This window comes from Sorex fumeus, unplaced genomic scaffold (assembly GCF_029834395.1).
Source record: "Sorex fumeus unplaced genomic scaffold, SorFum_2.1 ptg000039l, whole genome shotgun sequence".
Lineage (NCBI taxonomy): Eukaryota > Metazoa > Chordata > Mammalia > Eulipotyphla > Soricidae > Sorex > Sorex fumeus.
In genome coordinates, this window is record NW_026606096.1 from 36,667,088 (window position 1) to 36,679,639 (window position 12,552).

The window sequence follows — 12,552 nt, forward strand, 5'->3', positions numbered from 1 at the left end:
GTTTGGCTTCGATATTGTTACCAAACGTGTGACATTCCTTTAAAATGTCAGCTCCCAGAGAACAGGAAGTGCTATTTTCTTGTCTTCATCCTTTTTTTTTTCTGGCAGAATCCACCCACTAGGCTAGCAAAGGAAACTGTGGATGAGTGGCTGGAATCTTCAACTTTCAAGGAGCCACAAAATGAAAACAATAAACAAGAGAAAATGCAATATTGTATGTAACCCTACATAGAGAAAACGATTATCATTAGAACATATCATAACATAAACGATCACGATCACAATCATCCTGTTGTTCGTTGATTGCCTCGAGCAGGCACCAGTAATGTCTCCTTCTTCCCAGCCCTGAGATTTTAAAAGAGCCATATTCAATGCTCTTTCAGGGTTAGGAGAATGAGACCCATCATTGTTACTGGTATTTGGCATATTGAGTAGGACACGGGAAGTTTGCCAGACTCTGCCGTGCGGGCAGGATACTTTCGGTAGCCTGCCGGTTTCTCCAAAGGAAAAAACGAGATAATAAGATGTTGCGTGGCCGCAAATGCGGCCGCGAGCTTCTGGGATCTGGGTTTTATAGTCTCTGCATCTTGGCCGTTGATGGGACCAACCTGGCGCTGGCGGCAGCTGGTGGGTGTGACGCCTACCTACTGGAAGATGGGGGATCTGGGTGGAGAAGACCTAGTCCCGATCCGAGCAGGCTTGGAGATCTCAGCCCCGGGACCTGAATGCCTGGGTTCCTCTGCCAGTTCCTTCATGCATGAGGCTTGTCTGGACGTGTGGAGAGTAGTCTCGGCATGGCTGTGGCTGATTCTGGAGATCTTCAGCTGCTGGGGCTCTTCTCGGGGGGTGGGGGGAGGAGGGAAACTTAACCCATCCCCGTCCAAGGGGCCCCGGTGAGGACAGCCAGGCACAGGGGCAGGAGATTCATGAACATAAACATGCCTCATGATTAGCAACATTGGTCATTGCTTGTGACTTTCAAACATGCTGTCTGTCTTACACTTTGGTACAACTCTGTTTGGATGCTCATTATTCAGCAAACACAGGCAAGCTTGACCCGTATTTGTTCCTTGTTTGTATTACGTTTTTGTTCACCTCTTACCTCCCCTTGTGCTGTGTTGCAATGGTCCTGAGTGACACACACGCCCCCTGCCTTTTTTGTGGTCCTCCCACATGTTTCCTTAGGTGTTTGTCGGGGTCACAGGTTAGCTTGCCATGGTCTGGCACACTGGCTTTGCACCCCCTGGATTGTGGGACTGACACACACACTCACCCTTAGGCGAGGCACATGCATGGGTAGAGCAAGGTGTGTGTGTGTGTGTGTGTGTGTGTGTGTAGTAATTTTAACAACAATAAAGGTAAAGGTAAAGGTAAAGGCCCTCCCGTTGATCGTCGATTTGCTCGAGCGGGCCCAGTAACGTCTCCATTGGAGACTTTGTTGTTACTGTGTCTGGCATATCAAATACTCTCGGTAGCTTGCCGGGCTCTCCGAGAGGGGCGGAGGAATCGAACTTGGGTCGGCCATGTTGGCCGCTTGTAAGGCGAACACCCTACCGCTGTGCTATTTAAAGTTAAAGACTGTAGACTTTAACAACAATAAATTTTATTAAAGGAAGTCTTCTATAAGGGCGTCTTAGCCCTATAGACGTGGTGCTTGCCTTGCACTTAGGAGGGGCTCACACACTTGTTCCCCAGGTCACATTTCTTGTTTAGGGGCTTGCATATCTCTTTAGTTCTGGTGTTCCTTGCAGGGGGTCACACACACACACCTCACTCTCAGCCCTCCTGGGAAGCACCTCACACCTGATGTCTGGGAATCACTGGCATTGCCAGGAAGTGCTAACAGCAAAGCTGCTGGAGTCACATATGGATGACCTAGGGGTTTGAACTCATGACCAGATACTTGCAAGGCAGCTGCTTCAAGCCCCTGGGTTCATCCTATGAGCCCTTATCTGTATTTCTATTTTATAAAAAAACACCTGAAGAAAGTAGATTCTCATCCCCAGATTGTTACAGACAAAGTCAGAAGGTTTCCAATATTTGAACGGTTTGGTGATTCTAAGTGGAAATTTCAATGAAATAAAATGAAAAATGTCCCCCCTTGGTCATGACAGCTGTAGTTCAAGGCCTAAATGGTGCTGGGTGGAGTGAGCTGCCCTGTTAGACACAGCCTTGTGGAAAGATCCGCTCATAGGGAATGTCATTCACTCTGTATGGAAAGGAGGCCTTCTGCCCCGGGGGAAAGGCTACTTCCGATCAGATGGCTTTAGGCTGTGTTTCATGTGTGAGGACCTCGAGACTCAGGAACCTGGGCCTGGAAGGTCTAGCTCCAAGAATCTAGAGCTACTTCCAACAAATGCCTCGTCCTTGTCAGAACCACAGTGGAGAGGAGTTTCAGGTTTTGTCTGCATTTTCTTTCTGCTAGTCAACCCAACTGAAGTGTTGAAGTGGTAGGGAGTCACTCAGGCAAGCACCAAGAGAGCCGGGGCTGAGTTCAGCAGCAAGCTCAGAAGGAGCGTGAGAGAAAAGTTTGGGCACAGACTTTGTGTGGTTTCCCCAGTGCAGGCCTGAAGCCAGGATGCAAGTACAAACCATTTCTAGGAGGAGGAACTCCAGGGAACAGTGATGGGAGAGCAAGGATCCACCCATGTTACTAAGCACTTTCCCATACGGAGTCGCTGAGACCAAACTGCACTGGGGAGCTCTGGGCAGTGGTGTTGAAATGCGCCCAGAGTTAATTCTACCAGCACAGAGGAGAGGCCATCTGGGTACTCATGCATAGACCTACTCAGCTATTAGCCCAGGATTGTCCTCAGGAGCTGGACATTCGTCCTCTCTCCTGGACCCCCTTTCCTTGCATGGTTTGTTTTGGTGTTTGGTTTGAGAGGGCTACATTCATCAGTGCTCAGGGATCACTCCTGATGGGGCTCAAGGGACCATGTGGGGGAACAAGGATAGACCCTAGTCAGCTGTGTACAAGGCAAGCACCCTACCCACTGTACTATCTCTCTGGCCCCTCCTTGAATGATTGATATGGTTAATAAAAGCCAAATGGGGGAAAAATGTGCTGCTGGTAGTTGAAAATCAGGATAATATATTCTAAAATGATACAAGATGGAACATATGGGTGGGTCATGATCTTACCTACTACGATCGATTCTGACTTACAGTGTAGGATGGATCAAAGGACTTGGAGGAATCGTTCACATCCGTGGAACTTTGGATAAATCCATATCAGTTCCTCAATATCTCTCCTTCCAAGGACTAAAATCCTGATAATAGGCACCCAGTTTCCTCTGACCAGAGAACTAATAGCGACTGATGGACAATGGCACTGTATCAACTCCATCACATGTAGGTTTACAAGCATTGCATGGTAACATTCATCACAGCTAATTATTGCAATTTGTGGGTCTGACTAAGGATATTTCCAGTGTTTTCCACAACTTTGGAGTTGAGCTCTTATCCTGAGGATCAGAGCTGTTAACCAAAGCATTTCAAGTTCTATGCCACTTTGGATAGTTTTTTATTACCTTAGTTGTTAGTCTCTTAACAGACATCAATAATTTGAATTTAGAGTTGATCTCATCTACTATAGGGGACAATTGGGCAGGTATCTCCAGCACCTTGAAACCCCAATCCCAAACTTCAGTTACTAAAAAGAAAGGGGTCCTCTAATCTGGACTTTTCTTACAGGGAGTTATGTCTAGTTTTCAATGACTACTGGAAATAACTTTGGAGAATGCTAAAAGAAACAGATGAATTCAGTAAATTGAAAGGCATTTCAGAATTAATTGCTCAGTGAATTGGGAAAGCAAGGTCCAAAAATCAGTGACAGTTGGGAGGAGAGACTTTGTGTCTATCTCTCTTCTATATAGTGGTACAGAATAATATGCTGTAATTAGATCTACAGTCATTAAATGTAACATAGTGGAGTTGTTCATTACTTACAACTCTTAAGTTCTTGTCATACACAGTTAAAAGTAGTCTAATGAGGAATAATTGATCTGGGTTTTTTCCCAGATTTTCAGAAACAAAACAAAGCACAATTCTATGTTTGCTTTGACTGTGGCTGTTTCCAACTAAAAATTATGTAATTTTTATGTTTCACTACCTTGAGAGCTGGAGCAATTGCACAGCAGGTAGGGCGTTTGCCTTGCACGTGGCTGACCTAGGTTCGATTTCTCTGTCCCTCTTGGAAAGCCTGGCAAGCTAGCAAGAGTATCCCGCTCGCACGGCAGAGCCTGGCAAGCTCTCCTTGGTGTATTCAATATGCCAAAAACAGTAACAAGTCTCACAATGGAGACGTTACTGGTGCTCACTCGAGCAAATCCACGAACAATGGGATGACAGTGCTACAGTGCTACCTTGAGAGAATAATGAAGTGGGTCACTGTTTGCTAACCTAATTGTGTTTATTTTTTTCTCCTTTGAAGATTCTTTATTCATCTTCGTTAGACTTTCCACTTATTTACCCATTAGAGGTGGAAACAACCCTTTCGTTGTTGCAGAAATGGCAAACTTCTTGGCAAATCTAGGTTGTTGGGGAAGAAGAGCCTGTGGTATTCAGATGCGCCAGGCACATCCTTTCTGAGTACCACTGGAAACCAAGGTTGATGTATCCCTTCCCACCCCTTCCAACTAATCACTCCTTCCCACTCTAATCCTACTTCCTTCGGTCTAAAGTCTCACTGTCTGAAACATATTATTTTCTTGATAGATGAAATTCAAATGTGCTCATAATAATAACTTAATGTTTATACCATGCTTAATGTTTTCTAGGTTTGTTATATACATTGTCACCTTTAATAATCACTCAACCCTTTGGACTAGGTACCACAATTAGAGATTTGGAGATAATTAACTCAATGCCTAAAGATTTCGTAAATCTAAGGTCAAGCAACTTGAGGTTATAGCAAATGACTCTGCTGTGTAATTGTGTAATTTCATTTATTAGATTGATGGGAAGAAAAGAGAGGCTGGGGAATTCAGCTCTCTCATACCCTTTTATCCTGTGATTCCATTAATTTGCTTCTTAATGAGATTTAAATATATGTTAGTTTTTCTCTAAACTAAAATTAGAATTTAAAACATCTTATAGGTAAGCAAAGTTCGATTATTTACCCTGTTAAAAATGAATTATTGCAAAAATATCCCAATCCAATGCAATTTTCTGTTATTCATCTTAATTCAGCTTTGATGCTTGACATGTTTCTTTTAACCATATTTTAAATTCCCATAAGTGAAAAGTTCTTTTGAGTCTGATTTACTGTCTGTGTCCTAAGAAAATGGTACAGTTAGGACTATAAATAAAATGACTCATATTCAATCACTCTCTTATGGTTATCATAGATTCATAGAAAATTTTACATGTTCCTACATGCAGTATCATGGGCCGATATTAATGGCATTGGTATGAGTGAAGAAAAAATAAGCCAGTAAATATCAGGGTTATAGACTGTACGATTCCAGTTATAGAATATTCTAGGAAGGGAAAAACTCTAGGAGAGGAAGTGGATATGAAGCGTCTGAAAAGAATTCTACAGGGAAGGAATTCCTTTGTAGTGATAAACTCTTTCCATATTTTCATTGTGGATGTGCTTATCTGACTCCACATATGATACACTTTTATGCACATTTATAAAAAAATAAAAGAATCTGCTTGTGAGGAAACTGGAGAAGTCCAAGTTTAGGAACCGAAGCTACGCCATGACAGCTTCACTAGTGAAGGGGTTTCCATTAGGCCAGACTTTCCATTTACTGGAACTTTAACAGCCCACCAGAGAACAAAGGGCCCATATCTAGAAACACCATAGGATGTCGAACACCTGAACCTCCCAGGCCACAGCTACTCAGAAGCACCTTGCCAGGGACTCACAGCACAGATGCCCCACCTAGATTACATGCACAAGCTAGTAACGGGTTAAGGTTGAAGGTAGCCTATCATGTAGCACCAAGCTCTTCAAATTGTAAAGATGAACCAATCCTGTAATAATGGTGTTTAGTTCCCCACTTCCTGCTGTAAACCCTATATCACCCTTGCTCCTTAAGGGCTCAGGGCTCTCTGTCTCAACCCACTGCATGGGTGTTGCCTGGGAGACCAAGTTCAAGCTTGCAACAAAGACCCTTGTGTGTTTGCATCAGAGTCAGCTTCATGGTAGTCTTTGGGAAACTGAGTCATGAGCATAACACAAGTAAGTGCTAATGTCTTGTTCTTTGTGCTGTTGCCATCAACTTCTAGTTTTAATAATTCACTAGAGACTGTTACTGTTGGAGAAAGAGGCCCTCGATATTAAAACAATAGAGCTTCCATCTTGGCAAAAGCAGAACTGCCCAAATGGTCATACGTAGCATTTATATGGGACGTGGCTGGTTTTGTTGGACTCCCCCAACTGTGTTCAGGACTCCCTCCTGGATCTGCACTCAAGGTCACTCCTGCTGGCCTCAGGGGATCAAAATTGGTGCCAGGGATAAAACCTGGGTCAGCAAACATCCTACCCTCTCTACTATGTCTCTGGCTTAAAAAAAAAAAATTATTTCACTATCTCACTTGAGAGTACATGATAGCCAAGAGTTATGCATTTCATATGTATAATTTTTTAAAACCTGTACATATGAAATATATAAATAGAAAAAGTCTACCAATGGAACACTGTAGGTTTTTCTTATTATTGCCAAACACAGTAACCAGTCTCACCATGGAGGCGTTACTGGGTCCGCTCGAGCAAATCCATGAACAACCGGGAGGACAGTGCTACAGTGCTTCAGTGCCTAAATTCGAAAGGGCTGCCCGGAGTCTAACACAGAGGTTGGGGGAAGTCTGGAAGTGGGTTTTTGATCGCATGAGCCTAAGAGGAACTTCCTGCCCCCAGAGAAAGGACGGAGCTGCAGTTGGGGATCCTTACTCCACCCCGTGCCAAGGTCCCCAACACTCTCCTCAGGCAATGTTTAAACACACTCATCTTAAAGGTACAAGTGGAGGATGTCCTGGCTATTAAACGTTCCCTGGCTCTCTGCACTTTTTGTTGGGATTCATTCCTTATCTGCATATACAAATTAGAGAATGGCAATTAAGCTATCTTCTGGGGAAAGGAAGCATTAAAAAGACAGGCCCGCCCGCTGTTGTCTGGCAGGGAGGCTCCTCCGGTTCTGCTGTACACTCCCGCCCAGGGCTGAGGAGCTTGGCCCAAATACCCAGTAATTACCAAACAGCTCTCACCCAGAAAGAGAAAGAGCCTCGGGGAGGAAGGAGGGTAGGAGGCATAATTGGGGAAAAGGAGGCCCGCAGTATTAAACCCACAGCGCTTCCTTCCGCCCAAGTGGTCCGCCTCCTCGTCTGCCTCATCCGCAGAAAAATGCCTTGGAAAATGTGTGCCGTGCCGATGGTCCTTGCAGGGGGCTTTCAGGGAGGAAAGGTTTCAGGATGAGAAAGTGGGGGCATGGTTGTGTCTGGGAAAGACAGAAGAGTAGGTCCCGAATGAGAGCAAGAGTCCAACAGGCATTCCCTCTGGTGCCTCTGAACTGCCACCTTAGATGTCTTTGTGAAGATGTTGCAAAGAATTGCGCCTTGGGTTTGGCTAGTGGAACGGTTGGATGGTGTTGCGGATTCCCGTGGCATGGCATAAAGTCTAGGTGTCTCTCTGAGCCTGCCATGCGAGATTCCCCCAGCACCGATCTTCACTGTACCAATAGAATAGTCTTGAAATTTTTGTTAAGTGCTCTCTAGGCCCAGGGAGAGCTGAGCAGGTGGAGGCCTGGGGTTTGATCCTCCTGCAGCAGCCCACATGCCCAGCAGGGTTTCCCCATGGTGCCCTTGTAGTCTGAGCACCACACTACCAAGTGCACCAGTGGCGGACATCACTCACACAACAACTAAGGGAAGGGAGGGGAGGAAGGTGCTATTGGTGATCTGCTGATGCCTGAATCTGGAGTCTCTGGCACTGTGTCTCCCTGGGAGATCGGGTGCTGGGCTCCCAGCATATTCTCCCTCTCCCACCCTGGCTTCCTGCCCTCCTTCCCTTCCACATCCTCAGAAGCAATAACACTTAACAACAAATGCACCTTCCCCCACTGGGCAGGGAGGGGCCCACCGAGTGTTAAAAACATTGTCTGCTAAAAATACATTCACCGAACCCAGGTACCAAACATCACAGCTTCCATAACTGCATTGGGTACCCTGGGGAAAGCTCCATATCCAAAAGGGGAGGTCCAGTTTCTACCGGGCCTGTATTGCTTTCACACCACCAGAGTCTAAAACCATCCCTAAGTGGATGGCCCAGAGAGGCAGTTTAGTAGGCTGAGTGCATGCTTCCTGTGCAGGAAGACGGGCCCCATCCCTGGCCCGGGCATGGCCTAATCCTCCCAGCACCACTCTGGGTGACCCCTGAGCACGGAACTCAGAATAGCCTCTGAGCACCGCCAGGTATAGAAAAATAAAATAAAATCGTGGGGCTAGGACAATAGTGAGCATGTAAGCATGCACACAGCCAACCTCGATTCGATCCCTGGCACCCCATCTGGTCCCCTGAGCACTGCCAGGAGTGATCCCTAAGTGCAGAGGCAGAAATAAGCTCTGAGCACAGCTGGATGTGGCCCAAACACCAAAATAAACAATAAAGTAAAATCTTCAGTCAAAGTGAAAGACCATCTGTCCCTGGGGAAGACTGGGGACAGTTGGGGTGCGGGGGGTGGGGGGAGGCTTGTCATCTCCCTGATGCCAAAGCTTCAGATTCCCAAAGGAGGCAAAATTCAGGTATATGTACACTATGCACCTCTAAGAAAACATAAAATCATTCCATTTGCAGGAACATGGTGGAACTAGAGGATGGCATGCTGAGTGAAGTCGCTCAGGAGAGGGGCAGGTCCAGATGATCTCTCAGATGGGACTCAAAAACACACAGCAAGGGGGCAACAAGGGCAGGGCTGAGAACTGACCCGCACAATTGACTGGGGGGAGGGTTTGAGAGGGAGAGGAATTGGGGCTCTAAGGAGAGGGAGGTGGGTACACTAGTGATGGGTGTGGTATTAGAATTGTGTGCATGAGAAATCATCATCAGTAACATTGAAAACCACAGAATCTCAATGAACAAAAGCTTTCTTTAAGATAAGGGAGTTGTCTTCATATTTAAATTCATGCCCTCCTGTCACTGGACACACCAGACCTCAAACTTGCAATGGGTCTTCCCCTTCTTTGCCTCTGTCACTTGCATCTCATCTTCTAGCCCAGTCCTCCTCACTGTGTACCGTTAAGGGCTACCTCAACTTTTTTAATTCATTCATTCATTTTTATAAAGTTGTTCATGATTTATTACATTGATCCACCACCATTATTTACAATTTTCCCAATCACCCCTCTAGCCTGCCCCTCTAGCAGGTCCTGAATCATTTATTTTATATTGCTTGTTATAAAAAACATTTCCTTCGAAGAAAATGTAGGAATATTGTTGTAGCTCACCGTGGAGCCATTAAGTCTCTCAATTTTGAGTGATGGTTTCAACAGTAATGAAGGTGTATGCCCAGAATTTCTTTTTATCGTCCACCACGCACAGCCCCAGAGCATGAGAGAAATCTCTCAAAGTCCCCAAAGCCCAAACATTGATCATCAGTACTAGAGGAGTACAACTGCTCCTCTTTTTAAAGGTTTGTCCTGGCTCAGGTGGGTGTGGCCCTGTAAACAGTGGAGCTGAACAGTGAGCCTTAAATAGCTCTTTGTCCTTTACCCTGCAGAGAGAAAACATTTGCTCACATCCCTGAAAATGGATGATGGGTAACTTAAAACTTTGTGGATATCCAGAATTTGGTTCCAGCGTCTTTTTAACTCTCTGAGCTAGGGCGGGAAACAGCGTTTCAGTTCAGAGCATTGCCCTCCCTTGGGATGCATGATGTCTGAAGCACATGCAGATAATAGGAAAATTATCGGGGAAAGGATTAGGAAGGAAAGAGTTGAGCTACCAGATAATAAATGTGTTCAGAGCTACCCCAGGTCCAGGGAGAGTTCCATGGGATGAGCACACACTTTGCATGCAGGAATGTGGGAGGCCTTGCTGTTGATCCCATCTCCGAATGATTCCCCAAGCACCACCAGAAGTGACTCCTTAATCTGAACCCTTCCAGGTGTGACCAAGAATCAAAATAAACAAGTAAAACAAAATAACACAAAACAAAAACAAACCAACAAACAAAAAACCCAAAAGCAGCCTGATGCAAGTCCAACAAAAGATAGGGAAATCTGGTAGTAAAACAATCTAACAGTCAACCCAAATATGCCTGAGAATTAGGGGGGTGGAAATTAACTGCATCTTCTCTGTCTCCTCTCTGCCTGCTACACTAGCAAATCTCCCAAACTACTGTATTGTTATTAAAATGCATGGGCTGGAGCGATAGCACAGCGGTAGGGTGTTCGCCTTACAAGCGGCCAACATGGCGACCCGAGTTCGATTCCTCCACCCCTCTCGGAGAGCCCGGCAAGCTACCGAGAGTATTCGATATGCCAAACACAGTAACAACAAAGTCTCCAATGGAGACGTTACTGGGCCCGCTCGAGCAAATCGACGATCAACAGGAGGGCCTTTACCTTTACCTTTACCAAGCCGTTCAGGCTTTAAATGTAAAATGCAAAATTATAAGGTTTGAGACATAATTTTTGAGGCCTGTTTTTGTTGTCTTGGGTAGAAAAGAGTTTTCTAATCAGAGATCAAATCTGGAAACCATGGGCTGGAGAGACATTACAAGAGGGGAATGTTCTTGTCTTGCATGGGGTCCACCCTGGTCTGATCCCCACCATCAAATATGGTTCCTCTAAGCACCGCCAGAGATCATACCCCAAGCACAGATCCTGGAATAGCCTCTGAGCACCATCAGGTGTGGCCAAACCCCGCCCCCCAAAATTTTAGAAATCACAGAAGAAAATATTAGTAAAATGCGACTACTCAATGTAAAAATTTTGCAAGTCTGAGAATGAAATATCTCATAAGTAATTGGGATATTCCTTAAATAAAAATGACTTCTAGGTACTAAGATATATGCACTTAAAATTTATAAAAAAAAGAGACCAAGGCAAAAAGTTACAAATAGTTAAATAGCTATCAAATAGCAGCATCACCTGAGCCTCCCTCCGGTCCCATTGGTCCTGTTGACAAAGAAGATCACGTTTCTGGAAAGACCTGCCAGCCTGCACAGTCCTTTACCACCATCAGACCACACTCAGACCCATTAGTCAAAGTAAACACACAAAGAGCAGGAGCCCCCGAACTGTCGGTAAATTCTGCAAAGTTGAAATCCAAGCCATCACTTCGAGTAATTCCCAGAAATCACAGCTAGCTAGAAACCATCTGTGGCTTTATGGTTGGACCAGGGAGCCCCTACTAAGGTTTCAGAGATTTTTTTCGGATATGTCATTGATGGCCCCTACACAGATACATCTGTGTGCCTTTGGTGTTTTTAGAGTATTTATTCATCCGAAGTGAAATGTCATCCAGGAATTTAGGACCGCAAAACCTGTGTTGAGATCAAGGTCAGGTCCAAATCCCTGAGTGGTTTCTAAGAGGCTTACATGATCCAGAGAAAACAGAATCTGGTGTTGTTGTCTGGCTCCCTGACCACACCACTGAAGGGGCCAGCTCTGGGCAGCTGTAGCACTATTGAATTTGTCCAGAATTTGTTCCATTCTCATGGCACGTTTGCTCACTCTAACATGCAGTGCCCCCAAGTAATGTGATATTTGCATGTAGCTATAGTGCCCCTGAGGAGTTGTGCAGACAGGCATTCCATGTGGTGAACACCTGCAAACCTATATGTGACACTGCTACCCATCTGAGAATGTCCAGTGGATACAGTTGGGGTTGGGTCATAGCCATACCAAAGATGCCCTGGTCAAGAGCCCAGAATTCTCATCCAGGGGCTATGCCTCACTTACTGTCATGGAGAACAGGCTCAGTGACCCTGATGACTAGAATCCAAGGGAGTTGCCAATGACAGGTGTGTGGAAGGGGTGCATATTTGAGAGCACAGGAAATGAAATTTTGGGATATCTGTTTGCCTCCATTCTCTGCATTGTCTGGGGAGCCACAAGCCAGACTCACTGAATTAGATAAAAGAAGCAGAAACTGATTCTGAGAGGATTTGTGTATGCTGGAAAATTGTGTTAGAGGTCGTTAAGAAACCTTATTTTGAGCTGCTTTGATCCGCATTAACAGAGCGAATTGCTATGGAAAGGCCAGTGGTGGTTAATTAAGTATCCATCAAGTCCGTGTCGGGAACAGATTGCTCTCAGACACACGGATAAAACAGGCACTTATTCCTTTACCATGGGAGACAGAGGGTTTTGCCCCCTCCTCAGGGACCCGTGAAATGCAACATAATTGTAAACCAGGGTCACTGGGAAGGTGCCCCCTATCCTAGGAGCAGTCACCAGGAGAGTTGAAGAGAACTGTCACAATTTTTCAGGCCCCATTTGAGGGCCTTTTCTCAAAGACGAGATGACAGCATTGCATAGAAGTCTAGGTAGAAAAACTGACTCTGTGTCAGACTCTGCAATCTCAGCATTTATAATCCT

The 12,552-nt window shown here is 45.3% G+C and overlaps 1 protein-coding gene across 1 annotated transcript in view; it reads left to right on the top strand.

Annotated features, from left to right (window-relative positions):
- RNF150 (ring finger protein 150) overlaps positions 1–12,552 on the top strand; it is a 194,400-nt gene that overhangs the window by 133,015 nt on the left and 48,833 nt on the right. The gene's annotated exons all lie outside the window — the stretch shown is intronic.